Source organism: Myripristis murdjan, chromosome 14 (genome assembly GCF_902150065.1).
Source record: "Myripristis murdjan chromosome 14, fMyrMur1.1, whole genome shotgun sequence".
Classification (NCBI taxonomy): Eukaryota; Metazoa; Chordata; class Actinopteri; order Holocentriformes; family Holocentridae; genus Myripristis; species Myripristis murdjan.
Window position 1 is genome coordinate 34,981,993 of NC_043993.1, and position 17,678 is coordinate 34,999,670.

General features: G+C 42.6%; 1 protein-coding gene across 1 annotated transcript in view; it reads left to right on the top strand.

Annotated features, from left to right (window-relative positions):
- Positions 1-1,346: 1,346 nt before the first annotated feature.
- Positions 1,347-17,678, top strand: part of LOC115371203 (glutamate receptor 4-like) — a 79,409-nt gene continuing 63,077 nt past the window's right edge. The window contains 1 exon segment of the mRNA XM_030068396.1: positions 1,347-1,430. The gene's annotated coding sequence lies outside the window, so the exon portion shown is untranslated.

Sequence of the window (17,678 nt, forward strand, 5' to 3'; positions counted from 1 at the left end):
AACGAGGTGCAGGAGACACACGTTCACTTTGTTCGGTTTTGATCTTGCAGCACCTTTTTATTTTTTATATGTATATATATATATTTTTTATATATATTTTTTGAAAATCAGCAGTTTTATAAGGAGGAACATCATCCAAACAGCAGAGAGAGAAAGGACTCAGTGAGCCACTCGCTTCATGTTTGGTTTTTGATGTCTGAATGCTGCAAATAGCAGTTCTCATCAGGATTTAAAGCCAGGACATCCTCTTGTTTTTATTTAGTTATTTATTTATTTATTTATTTGTTTGTTTGTTTATTTTCGGTCTAAGCGATCGCTGCTGTTTTCCCGCCGCACAGGGAAGTCAATGTGGGGGGCAAAGCGCTTCAGACATGACAAGTAAACTCAGTGAAGTCAGAGATTGCCTGTGCAGGGAGAGGGTTGCCTCCAGGGGGCGACGTAGAGCGCCACAGCTGGGCGACACAGAGTCACATGACCAGCAGTCAACTTTTTTTTTTTTTTTTAAATTTAAAAACAGCTCTCTAACTTATAATGTATAACGTTTTTTCCTGTGCATCGGGGGTTAAGAAAATGAGTGAAATTTAAAATTGGCCTAATTTTACAACCACGGATTTCACATCAGATTATAATCCTGTCGTCATCATAAATAAACACTGACAGCTGTAGTCCAGTCACTGATCAATATTTGGATTCAAATGCATTCATCATCAATCATTTTATAGCATTTCATCCCGCTGACAGCCACGTCCTCTGCTCTGTTTAGCAAGGGCTCAGCGCTGCCCCCAGTGGACAAAACACTGTACTGCACTCTGTTTTTTCTGTCTCCCAGCAGCCAGTGCGCTCTCTCTCTCTCTCTCTCTCTCTCTCTCTCTCTCTCTGTAATTTATCACCGTCCTTGTTGAATCAACTGATGCTGCTGGTTTGACATAATAAGATCACAAAATAGATTACTTTCACAAGGCTGCTTCCATTTGGTAAAATTTGTAGTGATGAAAACCTCACGACAGAAAAAAAAAAAAAAAACAAACAAAGCTAAAAACTGACCGGAGCCTGAATCAGTTCTTTGTTTGTGATTCATATGAAAATGCCACAGATTTTTTAACTTTCTGCATCACAAATAACTTCTCTCTCCTCTCTCCTCCTCCTCCTCCTCCTCCTCTTCCTCCTCTTCCTCCTCCCCCTCCTCCCAGTTTGCTCCCAGTACTCGCGCGGCGTCTTCGCCATCTTCGGCCTGTACGACAAGCGCTCGGTCCACACGTTGACATCGTTCTGCGGCGCCCTGCACATCTCCCTCATCACGCCCAGCTTCCCCACCGAGGGCGAGAGCCAGTTCACCCTGCAGCTCCGGCCGTCCATCCGGGGGGCGCTGCTGTCCCTCCTTGACCACTACGACTGGAACAAGTTCGTCTTCCTGTACGACACCGACCGGGGTGAGTAACCACGACATCTCGCAGTGTGTGTGCGCCTCGGTGGTGTTTTTCAGGTTGGATGGTTTCTCTGGAAAAAAACAAACAAACACACACAAAAAAACATGAATATATTTCAAAAGGTGGATCGTTTTTACATCACACATTTTCAAACTGAGATATTTTCTAGGTTGCGCAAATTCTTTATTATAAACCATATCTTTGACATAGTTTCACAAAACACATATTTTCATTGCCTCTGTCTCTGCTGTTGTCCCTTATGGAAAGAAAATATATTTACCAATATATTACATGAAATATATTACAATATATTACATTTAATATATAAAATTACAATATATTTAAATATGTTATGTATTTGAAAATGTCTTAGCAATACATGGAATAATATATTGTTGAAGTTAATATATGGAATAATACATAAGTAACTGCGCATCTCAGATATTGCAATATATTGGAAAATATAGACTAGTTCCCATATATGGAAATGTATTATCTAATAGATCAGGGGTTCTCAACCTTTTCTACTCCAAGGCCCAACTGTTTGTATTTTCAACAGGGTGGGGCCCAACACCTGCTTATTTTATATAATCTCTATTTCATTCTAATTAGGCTATTATCTTAGTACTTCAAATTGATGATGCTGTAAAGATCATGATCTGTCTATTATGCCTAGTTTGTGTTTAAAACACTGAATTTCAAGCATACATTTTATCAGTATTGTTCTCTACTAAAATCAGTTCTCGCTGGAAAATTAGCTTCGACTTGAAACATTTTTGTGGCCCTCCGGATGGTGCTTCGCGGCCCACCAATGGGCCCCGGCCCAGTGGTTGAGAAACACTGTAATAGATCACATTTCCAATATACTGCAATATATTTTTGTTTCGTAAGGGGTTTTACTGAGTAATTGTTTCGTTTCAGCTTTTTGTTCACGTCTAAATTTATGCACGGCCACAGTCTGTGTACTTTGGTTTTTCGACATAACATCTATTTCACTGAGAGGCTGAATCTCTGTTCGTTAATCTGCATCGTCATTTCTTTCAACAATCCTTAATTTCATTTTGATTTAATCTCATAATGTTTTAGCATGACCCCCCGACCAAAATAAAATATTAAATTCAATTAAAGTCCGCTGGAACATTTAAGCATTTATCACGGGGCGGTGTGGTGTATTCCCGGTGGTTTGCTGTGCCGGAGCCGGCGGGCCGAGCCTCTGCCCTTCACGCCCTCCACACGGCAGCCGCAGAGCTGTGAATGGATGTGCTTCTAAAATAATGGCTGTTTTTCGTACAGGCCATGTCTTGGGGCCAGCGAGCGATCAATATCGCAGGGCAGCTGCTGCACAGAGGGGAGAGGTGTTGTGGAGAGTGGTGGATCTCTCTCTCCCTCTCTCTCTCTCTCTCTCTCTCTCTCTCTCGCCCTCTCCGCCACCCCACGACGAGGCAAATGTCGTACAAAAGCATCTTTTCTTCTCCCTTCTTTATCTCTCTCTCTCTCTCTCTCCCTCTCTCTCTCTCCGGCAGAGCCTGTAGGTTCGCTCTCGTTCGCCCGCTGTCTTACATTTCCATCACTTATCTCCACATCTTGCTTTCATGCATTTTCCACAAGGCAGTCGTGGCTTTTCATTCTCGTTGCGCCGCTGCAGTGAGAAACACAGCACTTTCCTTTTCTTTTTCTTTTTTTTTTCTTTCAGTAGACTGTCTTGTTGCACGGCCTGCAGAGCGAGTGCAGTATCAGGAACTGTGTCTTACCTGCAGGACGACGTCCCCCTTTGTTTCTCCTCTCAGGTTGGACAAACTGCATCGGGCTAAAAAAACAAAAAACAAAAGATGCCTCGGGTATAAAGTAGAATAGAATAGAGTAGAGATGCTTCACTGCCATTTAACGAGCACCGTAAATGAAGAGCCCAACTCCTGATCAGTGCAGTTAATGAGACAATACAGACAGACAACCAGCTCACATCCAATAAACATGGAACTGAGATAAATACTGTAGTGAAGAATGGGATATTGCACTTCGAAACGTGTGTGTGGCTCTTAATTTAACTGCATCAAACTGCTAAACGACATAATAGCATGAGTCACTTTTACTTTAGTCTCCACTGATTTGAAAGACTTAATTCAGGATTCTTAAAAAGGCTCTGGTGATCTAACAGAATACTATGAATTACAGTTTTGTTTTGCTTGTTTGTTTTTTCCATCAATAATGTTTGTTACCTGTCCTCACACCTTAAAGCAAAGTCCAGTGATCAGACTGATGTCCTCCTGCATGTGTTTTTTTAATGGAAACACTGACTACTACTTGTTTGACTTGCAAACTCAAATTAAATCGAATAGCTAAAATGCAAAGTTCTTAATCAAACTGATCCAGATGCGGATGTGGACATTGCTCGGATAAATTCAGGCAAACTCCTCATGCCTCCTTTTACTGTTATGTTATCGCAAAACTGAACTTTGGTAGAGTTTTGGGAGGCGTAGTGACCTGGGCGTGATGTGACTCCACATTGTAAAGTAGATCCGGCAGGAAACGAGGAAACGGCCTGATGGTACTCTCCCAAACAATTGTAATTGCACAAAAAAAGGTGTGGACATTTTCTATGTTGGTGTATTCTGATTTGTTGGTGTTATTTTGGGAGCTGCGCTGCAGAACAAGGAGATAGAAATATAATTGTGTGGATTACAGAGCAGCTAACGAGGAGATTTCAGCGTCATCATTAGCACTTCCGATTCACACCTATAGGAAAAAGCCAGCTGTCCTCAGCAGCTTCAAAGCTCGGTTGCATCAGATCCAGCGTCGTGCCGCAGGATGGCGCCGCCCTCTGCGTCGAGCCGAAGCCGAGGACACTCTGCATGACTCTTAGGCCGCTTTTAGCCGCACTCCAGCATCAAGTCGAGTGTCCGTTTCCCCGGATCCGACCGGTCGACAAGTGCACGTTCGCCTCTGACACGAAAGCCAAAAAGCATCTGTGCGTGTGAGCGGTGAAGTGTGCGATGTGACCGGTGTCCAGTCTTCTCAGACTCTCTGCCGTCATGTGGTTGCGCTCGCAGCCCCGAGGAGCCGAGAGCTCCGTCTGAAATCAGGCAGCAGCAGCAGCAGCAGCCGGCCGCTCGGCTTATTGCACATGACTGCTGACTGATGTTTGAAGTTGTCGGGTATTAGTGCCCGCCCACCACGTGATTCAAAGTGCACAGCGTGGCAACGAGGGAAAGGAGGAAAGGAGCAAAACTTACAAAACTGAAGATTTCACTCCAAAATATTATGACGTGGTTCTCTGAAGGGAAAATCTTATTTCCCATACATAAGTTTGTTATGTATTTGTGTTGTCAGTTCTATTCCACTCTTAGACAATATTAAATTTCCTTCTTAAGACTGAGATTTATTTTTCCTGCTGCACTTATTCCCTTGTTGTCTTTGGGCCTGCCTGCTTACGCCTTGACACTTCATGGGTGTATTTGGCTGTTAACCCGACATTTCTCCTTCTGTAATTTAACTTTTACTTAGATTTTGCCAGGAAGCCACAGGGGAGAGCTGTCTCTTTAGTTTAACTCTCTCTTCTCCTGCGTTTTGTTGCTTGATAGGGAGTTAGTTTAGCAGCGTAACCTTTTTCTTTTGTGGGCAGTTTGAGGTTTGGGGGATATTTGGTTCTTTCTGAAGACAGTCAGTGCTTCAGAAAGTGGCAGTAAAAGACTGGAGACTGAAAGCCACCGACTCCTCAGATCCTTCACATCGCTGCGTGTTTCCTCCGTCTCCCCTCAGACCAAACTGGGGACCAGTCTCAATCATGGCCTCAGCAACATCCAAATGAAATCAAATCAAATCCAAATTTTTTGTATGCCTGTTTTTAATCCGTCATCTGATAAAAATCGTTCCGCTCAGAAACCTTGCACACAGCCCGATGTGTTTTATTATCGTATTCGTTGCGAACTTGAGAGGAGTTTCACTGCAGAAACTCCATCAATTTACTAAAAAGACAGAAAATCAGATGGATGAAAGTGTCAGAGCCGGTGAGTAAACGTGACGTCGTATTTATTTTTAAACGTGCGACGGCTTTGGATGAAAAACACAGACTTGGGGTGTAAAGGCCTGAACATCAAACAAACTGTTAGAGTTTCCTGACCTTAAACATCCACCTCGCTTGAAATCCGTGTTTTTCTGTTTTTCAAGTGTTTCGCTAGAAAATGCACATTCATGATGGGACATAATTGCTGGTCAAAGCGCTACTTTAACCTTCCAGCTGCCGGTCTGTTGCGACACACCAGCAGCCGCCTTAAGCCGCAGTATCTCATCATCTAGCAGTTCCTCTGGCGGGTCCGTTACACACTTTGACCTGATACCGGGTTGATATTTCAAGATAATCTGCACCGATATTATCTGGTAAAAGTAAAATGACTTTGTCAGCTAATGCAGTCATGCCTGACCCGGTCCTCTTGGTGCCGTTCTCCAGAGACTCTCTGTGGTTTGCAGATCCACAGATCCACACATTCTAAATGAAGCCTAAAGGTTAGAGGTACATCTAAGCCAATGGTTTCCAACCCAGTCCTCAAGGCCTCCCTGTCCTGCAGGTTTCTGTTTCAGTTCTTCTCTTGCACAGCTGACCCAATTAAGGCCCATGCACCATCATGCATGGCCTATTCAGGTCGATCTGTTTCAACCAATCAGCATGAAACCCTTAATTGGATCAGGTGTGAAAGAGTAGAGCTGAAACAAAAACCTGCAGGACATGGGGGGCCTTGAGGACTGGGTTGGGAACCACTGATCTAAGCCATTTTCAGGATTTTTTTTTTTTTTTTTTTTTTTTTTTTTGATGCAACAAACTCCTTATGTTTTTTTTTTGTTTTGTTTTGTTTTGTTTTTGTTTTTTTAACAGGGATTAGTTTTTAAGGGTTTAATCAATGCCAGGGACAGGTCTTAACTTTAACCTTATCCTTAACCTAAGTAAAAGGACCTAAAGTTAGCCGGGGGGAAGTCCACCTTAATGGCAGGAGGCTAACAGTTAGCATTTGCAGCATCCAGCCAGTATCCAGCACTCAGTAACACTGAGAGGAAGACAGCAGCACTACTGTCCTACAGAACAGCTGGAGGGAGGTGAGATAATATCATATTTTTCAAAATGGGTGAACTGTCCCTTTAATGCTGACTTTGCGCACTGAAATCTCTTTAGGTTTTGGTCAATCTGTGCCAATGCATCACCACTGAAACCCATTTGCTTATCTGAAGTTGCGTTAGTAAATTTACACGAGAAAACAAGACAAAACCAGGAACCTGCGCTGCTCTGAAATGATCGTTTTCCAGGAGAAACGCTTTTTTTTTTTTTTTTTCATTTTAGACAGAAACTTTTCATCAATTGTCTTTTGATCCTCATCCTCGAGTCAGCCGTTTTCTTTTTTCATTACTATTTTATTCTCTGATGGGTCTTTTCACTCCAGAACTTTCTTCGCTCATTTATCTCCTCGACCTGCTTTAGCTGATCAGTCAAAATCTGTTTTGCTGCTTGGCATAACACGCAGGCCCGTCTCCCCGTAAGCATTTTTCTGCAATCTGAAAAAAAAAAAAAAAAAAAACGGCGAGGCCTTCTTTTTGCAGCGCTCTGGAAAAGCACGGCGTAAGTAGAAAATCAGTTGCCATCTCTCAGACGTTTCGCTTCAGTTTTATCTCCTGCGGACGTCCTTTCCCGTCCGGCAGCCGAGGCGAGGGAAGTCCACCCCGGAGGACTGACGGGGGAATCTGACCACATGAAGGAGGTTTTAGCAGAAAAACTTACATTAAATCTTCAGAGGCACGACCGTCTGTCTGTTTGGGTCAAAGTGTGTGTTTTGCCATGCGCGTGTATAAGTCAGCGGTGCATGCATGTGTGTGTGCGCGTGTGCCTTAATTCCGTGTGTGTGTGCGTGTGCTTTTCATTAGGCTTTTGGATGCAGGCAGCAGCACTTTGGCCCGGGGATCTTTTCACACACAGGAGCAGGCATTCATCCAGTATTGACTGTAATGTAGAATCAGCCCACGCATGGCTGAGCTCCGTCAATGAGCGCCAGGCTGATTCCCCACTTCAAAGCAGCGGGGATGCAAGGCACCAGAGCCGGGACGCTGCAGCTCTGAGTCACCGCGTGCATGTGTGTGTTGGTGTGTGTGAGCCTGCACACACACATGCACGGCCATGCTTACACATCCATTTGTTTCCTCCATATAGGTGCACTTTGTGCTGCTGCTCCCATTCCTTTCCTTGCAGTTTTTTTTTTTTTTTTTTGTTCAGCTGCACCTTAAAGGCTGTACAGCACCGCCCGACGCTCTGCACGCTCTGTCACACCATCTGCTGCGACGGCATCTCGGTAGATAAGTGAAGGCAAATAAAAACATAGCAATTAAATTCAGAAGCGGCAGGATCTTAAGAACGTTTCTCATTGGAAACCTGAGCAAATTCACTGGATTTCCTCCAAAAACAGCATATATTCAAAATTAAATTATCATAAAATTTAACACAATATTGCCACAAAATTCAAAAATTGCCACAAAAAGCAAAAACAAAAAAAAAAAAATCCATGAAACTGACACAAAATGACTAATTAAATAATTATTAAATTATTTGGAAATTATAAAAAAGGAAAAATATCACACAGTAAAAGCAAGTACCATAACGCTATATTCAAAATAATTATATATTTAAATTTAAATGGCAAAAAGCTACAAGAGGGCTGCCACAACAATGCTGAGAAAACTTTAAGGAAAAAAAATGTAAAGATTGATTTAAAAATAAAAATAAATAAATGAATGGCAGGTATTTTGAAGAACGTTAGCCGGGGGGAAGTTCACCTCAGAGGCAGGAGGCCAGAGGAGGAGGAAGAAGAAGGGGGATGTGAAATCATATCCGATTTTTCAAACATGGTGTGAATGAGGCTTCATCCTAAAAAACAGATTACTGTTGCTTTTGCAAGATTCAGAGAGGAGAGAGAGGGAGCCAGGAGAGGAGCGAGGAGGAGGTGAAAGGAGAGGAAACAGGAGGAGCAGCGCAGAGCTTTCCTCAGCGGCCATGATGAATAATGACTCCTCTGAAAAGCACGAGGCTCTCCGGAGGGGAGGAGGAGAAAACGGAGGAGAGAACGAACGAGGCAGGAGGTGAGGGACTCGGGACGGAGGGGAGGAAGACGGATATCGGCAGCGTGGATCACATGTGAGGAGGAAGAGAGGATAACAGCTCAGAGAGACGTCACTCACTCACACACACACACACGCTGCCGCCCCCTGGTGTTCGACGCCGGGCTTCGCCGCCGGTCCGCACGCCGGCCGCTCACTGCAGTTTGGCGCTGATGCTGATTGTGGCCGGGCCCCTCAAACGCCACGCCGCACAACTGGGCATGATGGGATGTCGTATCATTACGCCCAGCCGAATGACTCCAGCCGCTAATCTCTATGTATTGGTGCGGTGGTGTGAAGTGAAGGTGTCTGTGTGTGTGTGTGTGAAGGCACTGCAGGATGAGGTTGAATGCGGGTTTATTAAAGTTGACACTGATATTTCTCAGAGAGTTGATGCTGATATTCAGTCTTTAAATTTTGTCTTTTTCTGAGACCTAGGAGCTCTATTTTTTTTTTTTTTTTTTTTTTGGATTTTATGACTATTCTCTTGCAATATAATTTTAAACATTTATAATAATTCTAAATAATTTTATTACAATTTTGCAGTTTTGTTTTACTAATTTTTACTCATTTCTTCATATATTTTTTCACTACTTTTTTGTCAAGGCTGTCATTTTCTGGCAACTTTTTTTTTTTTTTTTTAACAATTTCTTGGCAATTTTTGCAGTTTCTTGCCAATTTGCGAGTGTTGGCAAGAAACTGCGAGTGACTTCACTCAGGTTTCACAGCCAGTTGCTGATGCTGCTCCAGCTTCACTGATCTTATGTTTAAATCTATCATTTTAATTGCAGGTGTAGTTTTGATCTTCATTCGTAATCATGACATCATTCAATTTTTTTTTTTTGCACTGTTTTTTATCACAGTGCTGGTGATTCTTTGCTAACTGCCATGTTTTTGAAAGAAATCAACCGAAGCTGCACAAGTTTCAATCAGATAAATGAAAAAGAAAAAAAACATGCAGCGTTGGGCGGAGCCGCCTCTGAGAGCAGAGGAATGAAACGCTTTGAGCGTCAGCGGCTCTTAAAGACACACTGACCTGCTGCATCCACTGACTGATGGACTGATTGATTTTTTTTTCAGCGTCCTGCACCCATAAAGGCAAATTACACATCACATACGTGTGTGTGTGTGTGTGTGTGAACAGGTGAATGTGAGGAAACACTGCGAAGTGCTCCGAGTGGTCGGCAGACTAGAAAAGCAGCACAGAAATGCAGTCCATTTCCCATTTAGCATTTACATACGAGCTGTGATTCAGAAGTTCACGGCCCAGGTTAGAGGGAGTCAGCTTTAAAAGGCAGATCTATTTATTTTCCAGTAAAATACATCAACACGCCTGGCCCAGCGGTCACGGAGCGCACACATCCTCTCTGTGAAGAAGCCGCCGTCTTCGACCCGCAGGAAGTGGCTCACAGCATCGATGATGTCATCATCTGAGGCAAAAATCACAAAAACAAGCTCCTTCTCTCGTCTTCAGGAAGCAGGAGCAGTCGGAGGGATCAGGAGGACAGGGCAGGGGGGGAAGCAGGCCTCTTGTCAGCTTTGCTTGCAGACTTGCTTCAAAAATGGCCATGTAATCAAGCTCCAAGAGGTCCGAAGTCCAAGAAGCATCTGGACCCGACCAGCTGACACTGCGGACGTTTGAATCTCGCCGCTCGCCGCCTGTGACAGCCTCTGTGTTTGACATTTGAACTCCACAGCCCGACATCTGAAGGAGCGTCCTCCCCTGGTGTGGCCACCACGCGGGGGTTAAGTTTGTTAAGTTTGTTTGACGATGATGAAAAATGTTCGTCAGCCTTTTATTCCATGACAAAGACGAGACGAGATGAAATAAAAACAGATGATAGATAATAACAACCATGAAGAGGTGTATGTTGGGGTTTTGTTGACGAGACGGGATGAAAACGTTATCAGTCGACATGTCAGACGTTCAAAAAACCCTCTCAGAAAATAACCCTGCAGTGTGCTGCCCTGTCATTGGTTGGAGTTCAGCGTGCCGCCCTGTCATTGGATGAATTGGTTGCATGAGGGCGGAGCCACAGCCGCACAGCGACACAGAGTTCACTGAGATTCAAACAACACACCAGAGATTCACACTTTACTGATGATGCTGCAGAAAATAAAACCCAACAGGGACAGGAGAGCCGCTCTGTCCTGCTGTGATCATAAAGTCTCTGGATTTGCATTTTGCAGTGTTTTGTTTTTTTGTTTTTTTTACAGCTAAATAAATCCAGACACAACGGCTGCAGGAGGAACGTTGAGTTTGTTGATTTGCAGTAGAGCAGCAGGGAGTGCAGCTCCTGCTCCTCTGCTCTGCTCTGCATCATTAAATACATGGAGTTCAGACTGAAGAGCAGCTAAAATCATCTGTGTGAAAAGTCACTGTGTTGATTTCGCTTGAAAAATCACAAAAATGCAGACGAGACTATAAAGCTTCTGTAGATTTCATCGACTAAAACTAACAGTAATTCAGACTAAAATCTGATTAAAACTAACCTTCTTGAGACCGAGGTGGTCGATGACTGCACGGTGTGATGTAGGAGGTGAAATTTAAAAGTTTGATTATTAACAGAACAACAACTCAGGTTAATAAATTAAAACTTTTTTGTGTGATCATCAGTGATGGGAGTAACGGCGTTACAAAGAAACGGTGTTACTTTTATCAGTAACGAGTAATCAAAGAAATTCCTGTTTCCCCCGTTACAACGCCGTTACCGTTACTGACAATAAAATGTGCCGTTACTAGCCGTTACTTACTACTAATAATTATTATTATTTTATTATCCTATTCAAAAAAATGTGCGTCTTGTGGAGGAAAAGCGGTGTGTCAATTTTCAAACCGGTCGGACTTTGCAGTTTTTCATAACTGATCAACATGCATCGAGACTGACTGAGCACAAATTATAAGGAAGGTATGTCTTTCCCGACCCAACGGCAGAGCGGATGGTATCTCCGCCTGCCATTCAGAAGACCGGGGGTTCAATTCCCCACCCGGACAAGCTGGCATCACTACTTTAAACTGTAATGAATTACTTTTTCAAAGTAACGTGCCCAACACTGACAATGATAGATGAAATCTGACAGCAATGTCCACACTGCAACAGCAACGCAAAAATATGTGCATTAATAAGAGGATTTAAGAAAAGAGAAATCATAAAAATTACTTTCCCCAGTAATTGAATTACTCTTCTGCAGCAGTAATTGAGTAGTAATCAAAATGACTTTTTTACAGAAGTAATTAGTCATCGTAACTTATTAGTTTTGTGAGTAATTGGTCCCAACACTGGTGATCATTCAACAAAGTGACCTGGACACAAAATTCAGAGAAAGCGGCTCATGTCCTCGCCGCTTGTCTGTCCGAGTGAGACTTCCTCAGTGCAGCCGTGCGTTTCCAGGGCGACATAAATCACGATGAGGCAAATTCATAAATTCATAGTGTACGTAGAGGGGAAACGCATAAATTAATGTTTGTCTGCAAATGTAATTGATTTTAGTCTGTAATGGTGGTTGTTGAAGGTCAGATTGCCCTCTGGTTTGCCTCTGTGTTGCTGTTTATAGTAGTGTGTGTGTGTGTGTGTGTGTGTGTGCGGCAGGTGCGTTTGTTTTGCAGTGGTTAACAGCTGTGTTAAGAGTGCAGCTGATGACACGCAGCCAGATGTTTGAACAAAAGCGTCAAACTGATGTGTGGAGCCGATATTATTTCAAATCACACACAGCCAGAGGGTTGTGTGTGACGGATATAATGCTCTCATTTTTCATGACCTGCTATCTATTTGTTCCATTTGTCATGACGGCTAAATCTATTCATTTGACCTTAAATTTTTATGATTGGCTTTATCACCTCAATTACAGGTTTACCTCGTTTATATTTGCTCGCTCATCTTTGTTCTTTGTTTTTACTCATTTCCTGTTTTCTCTCACACCTCTTGATGATGTGAAGCACAAGATTATAATAGCATTATATTATTTTGATGCACTTTTATTACATTTTTTTTATCGGTGGATTCAATATTACACTTCTAATTGACTTTATGATCAGATTTCACGCAGGTGTACATGCGTATGTTGGATTAGTGTAATGTTTTCATCCAGGTGTTGTTGTTGTTGCTGCTGCTTTAGGAGGTTAACGGCGTCCTGAAGGAAACGTGGTTGGGAATAAAGCCAAAGAAAAGAAAGGAAAAGAAAAGAAAAAAGAAAAACAGAGGGGAATATAAGGACGTGGAGTCAGAGACGATGCATAATGCAAATGATGCAGCAGTGGAGGTGGTAATAAATGAGACCAGGCTGCAATCAAAGCAAAGCAGGAGCGTATTAGATTCATATTAGAGGAAACTGAACAGACAGTAAAGCGGTTTGATTGCTAACTCAGCGAGAGACACTGGAGACAAACAAGGACAAGAGCCGGAGATGAGACAAAGAGCAGGTAAACAAACGCACGAGTCCCAGATAAAGTGTGTAATGGACTCCTGGATAGCAGACACTGAGATAAAAAAAAAAAAAATGCCATAAATAAACCAGAAAAAACATGTAAATACAAAAGATGAATAATAAAATTAATAATAGGATTATAGAGGAATGAAACAGGCAAATGTGAATAAAACAGGTAAAACTAGAAGAGTGCAGTATCTTCCCTTTTCCGAACTTTAGACTCAGGATTCTCAAATGTTTTTAAAATTATACAATAAATTACTGTACGATTCAAATATAATTTTTTCACCCATGATCAGAGCAGAAATACAGTAGGACAAAAAAAATGGACCTAAACAGCGAATCAGGTAAGAAAGCGACCCAGTAGTATGAGCAGAGAGAGAGCTGTGTGGTCGAGCGAGGCAGAAAGTGAACTACGGTGAGAGACCGCTGTAATGAGAGAGAGTGAGAGAGAAAGAGCTGGTCGAGTGAGGTAGACAATGAATGGAGAGAGAGAGCGGAGCTACCCAAAATAAACATTTTCCTTCCAAAGGCTGACTCACAGCAAGAGGCTCGTCGTGGTGCAGGCAGCGTGCACAAACACATCGAGATCGGCTGCACACGCACACACACACACACACACACACACACACACAGAGGAGTAGAAACAATATCTCTACCCGCGGCGTTCGGCCTGACAGAGACAATAAAATGTCAAAGCTTGTGTATGAAAACACACTGTAAAAAGTCACTTGTGAAAACCACACATCGGTTTTCATATGAACGGTGTGTGTGTGTATGTGTGTGTGTGTAAGCGTTGCTCTTTCTTTGTATTTTTAATTGTTTTGGGGCAAACTAATTCAGATTCAGATTTGAGGAAATAGTGGGCGTGGCTTAAACCAGACCTTATTATTATTTTTTTAATAATTGGATTTTAACCCCAAATAAATATAAAATGACTGAAATTCCTGCTTATTGAAGCTATATAGGTTTAGGAAACATCAAACAACAAAAGAAATACAATACTATTCACTTATTGTCTACTCTTTTGGCTTCTCTCCATCTGCTGTGCAAGATGAGATGTAGTTTCCGGTGTAGTGCTACTTCAAAGTAAAGGCCTGGATGTCAATGACCAGCAATGTTATCCTTCGCATGTAAACTCACATTGTAAAGAAACTGCATGGATTATTTAAAGCCAAACTTTAAGTAGAGTATTCAGAAGGGTCATTTATTCCACAGAAAGACATTAGTCGTTACTCGCTGAATATGGATTTGGATTCGGGTGCGTCCCTCATACGAACATATAGAAGGTCTTGATAATCCGCCCCAACAGATTTCAAGATGTGTTGCCTTGGAATTAGCTGTTGAATGGACGGAGAGACAGACGGACAGACACAGCCGTCCTCTGGTCCGCTGGCTGGCAGGCCAACATCAGCTGGTGCTGAACCATCTCTGTGAAGTCGTGTCTCAACAGACGGCCAAGACCCTGCCAGCCTCAAGTCTTCAGACAGATTGTTTTAAAACCCAGAGGGGCCCAAAGCCCGAAAAAACTGTGTGACTGAGAATATCAATCTCATAAAACACAAAAGAACACAATAAAACAAAAAAAATACAAAAACAAAACAACAACAGTGCGCCCGTCTTTCATCTCAGTTGTTCACCTCACAAACCGCAGACGACGACTGGCTGCTCTACGTGATCAAACACGGATCAGAAATGTGGCGGCTGCTTTTGGAACTGGGGACGACAGAGTGGTTCAAACAAGACGGCGACCCAGGCTCTCCAAATACAATAACATGTAACAGCGATGAAGGAAATATTTAAAGCCTTTTTTGTAATAGCTAAATCATTAAAAAGCCAACATGTCACCCACTCCAGGTCTTCATCAGGGCTTTAAAACAGTCTGACCATAGTTGGCTTCAAACCGTTTGGGAATTTACAGAAACGTTTTTTGATTGGATGAACCGTCTGATCTCGTCCAATCACGCAAACGAACCACATGATGGACGAGAGCACCGAACCTGAACTAAGAGCTGTGGCTGTGACGGTGAAAGTGGACAAACCCCTTGGTAAGCCTGTTGCCAGCTTGTTAGCATGTGGGTTCATGATTCATACAGTTTTTGTAAGGAAACTCGACCCTGATGCCTGCGATTTCCAGCTCAGCTCACTGCAGCCTCTTGACTGACGTCATCACCCAAGCCACTTTGTTGGACTGCCTTGAGCTTCGATTGAGTTTTGCAAGTCAAACAAAGACGAATTTCAGAGATTAGCTGGCTGTACCAGGTTACCCATTGAAAAGGCTTGTTTTTACTCAACGTTAAGTACGTATACAGATGTCTGTACCCGAAGTTTATTTTGTTCATGTGTCTGCACGTTTTCTGGAAGCTTACGGATACAGACGAAACTGAGCAGCACCACCGGAAATCACAGGAGCGGTAGAGCAGATAGTTCAAGAGAGACGTCTATGAACAAGACACGAGGAAGTCAATCTATCTCATTGGCAAAGTCAGAGAAGAAAATCCTCCGTGCTCCTGTGGTGATGTGTTTAATGACCTCACAGACCGCCGCCCCCCCTGTGGTGATGCATTTAATGACCTGACAGAGCACCACCGTCGACAACACCTCCTCCTCTTCTGCCTCTTTGCAGCAGCTCCATTATTACGACCTCCTCCACCGTCGCCATGTTTGTCAGAAACTCTGAGCTGCCCTCTAGTGGATTTATCTCTTAACGTCCATGCCATGCCAGACATCGTTTCAAATGGGCATATCAGTTTTCATATGTAAAGGGAGTATAAATGAGCTGTAACACTGTGCATCTGGGGCTTAATGCAGAAAGCTGTGCCTGAGGACCTACACAATTCTTTGAGAGATAAATATTGCAAATTCAATATGGTGCACAAAATATATAATGAGAAGTTACATATAATGACCCTCTGAAAAATTATGTTCCCAGGTGGTATGGTCCTTTAACAGTTATGCCTTTACTAATTAAGAACACATGTACAGTACATAAACAAAATATGACAGCTGATATCAAGGTAGCTAGCAGACTTGACACGGGGCCCCAGATGCAGACTCAGGATCAGGTTCAACAAACTTGATCTGAGCTGGACTGAACTGGCAGTGATTCCAACAGAAGGCTTGGCTTAGTGCAAAATAATCATGAGCCAGATGGAGATCAGCTGCAAAGCCACTTCCTGCAATTTAGGACAGACAGGGGGGAAATACATGCGCGCACACACACACACACACACACACACACACACTTTCACTGTGTCATTTGCTGAAAATCCCAAACACTCCTGTGCGCAGAGTCAGTGCAGGGTACTGTGTGTGTCCTATTCCATGTTTAAGGAAATGACCACAGATGAAAAGGTGGAATAAAAAGAAACAACACTGGCTCTCCTGCTTCCTTTGCATGTTTTTTGCATGTTACATTCATGCTAGACTCCCTCTTTTTCCCCCGAGTTGGTGAGCATGCTCAGCCTCCAACATCAGTCTGAGCAGTTTTAACTTTTAACGGCAAAACAACAACGTCAAGCTCAGGCAGCTATAATCTGGCATTTCAGACTGACAGTGTCATTATTTAGCTAAATATTATTAGCATTAGTCATTGAGTTGCGCTAAGTTGAACAAATTTAAATGTGAAACAACGTTTGATTAAATCTCCTGTTATTTTCAAATTTACTAACCAGTCATTTTGACCCTGGTAAACCTCCAGAAAGGGATTATAATTTAAATTCTTACCCTTAGAGTCCTTCATGTGTCTTTGTTAACTTGTAAACAGCCCTTTAAATAAAACCTAACCTCCCCCACTCACCCTTAAATATCAACACTCTTGTGGAATCACACTTCTACAGGTGCGTTTACCTTACTACAGGTGTGGTTCTGTCAGGTGAGGGTTCTAAAGCAGAGGGAAGTTTTTTGAAGATTATAAATGTCATGTTCTAGTTCCTCAGTGTCCAAAACAGCCAAAGCAAATGTGAGTAAAATGTTGATATTCCTTCTGTGTTTTATGCAGCTAAAACAGCCTGGAGGTCAAACTGACCCCAAAGAAAAAGCAATGCATACAAAATGTGTCCAGGACTTTGAAAACATATTATATATTTTTTATGTTTACTCAGTTGTCCTCAATAAATTAGGAAAAGTCATTATCTATGGAGCAAAATGCAAAAACATAATAATAAAAAAAATGTCTATCTCTTGTTTGGAGATGTTTAACACTGGCCTCAAATTGACTCCAAAGATAAGAGGAGGAATTGTCCTTTATTTTAAAAAACTTAAAAATGACGATTGCACATTTAGAGGCCCAGGTGAGCTCAAGAAATGCCATCCATCATATTCTATATTCACACACACACACACACACACACACACACACACACACACACACACACACACGCACACACACACGCACACACACCTTCCTTCTTTGTTCGTCCATCTTGGCTGATAATGACCATGATGCATCTCATTGTGCTCTCTCTCTCTCTCTCTCTCACACACACACACACACACACACACACACATCGAAGCATATTAATTATTCACCAGCACACACACTAGGAAAGGTGGGAAATTTGCAGGCCCAGTTTTCTGTGTTTTCCGCCGCAGGTTGGGTTAGAGCTCAGCATTCCGTTTCTACTTAAAAAACACTTTGCGCTCTTTTGTGGCCTCCGTTAATGTGCTTATTAATGGTTCATCATGTGATATATAGGG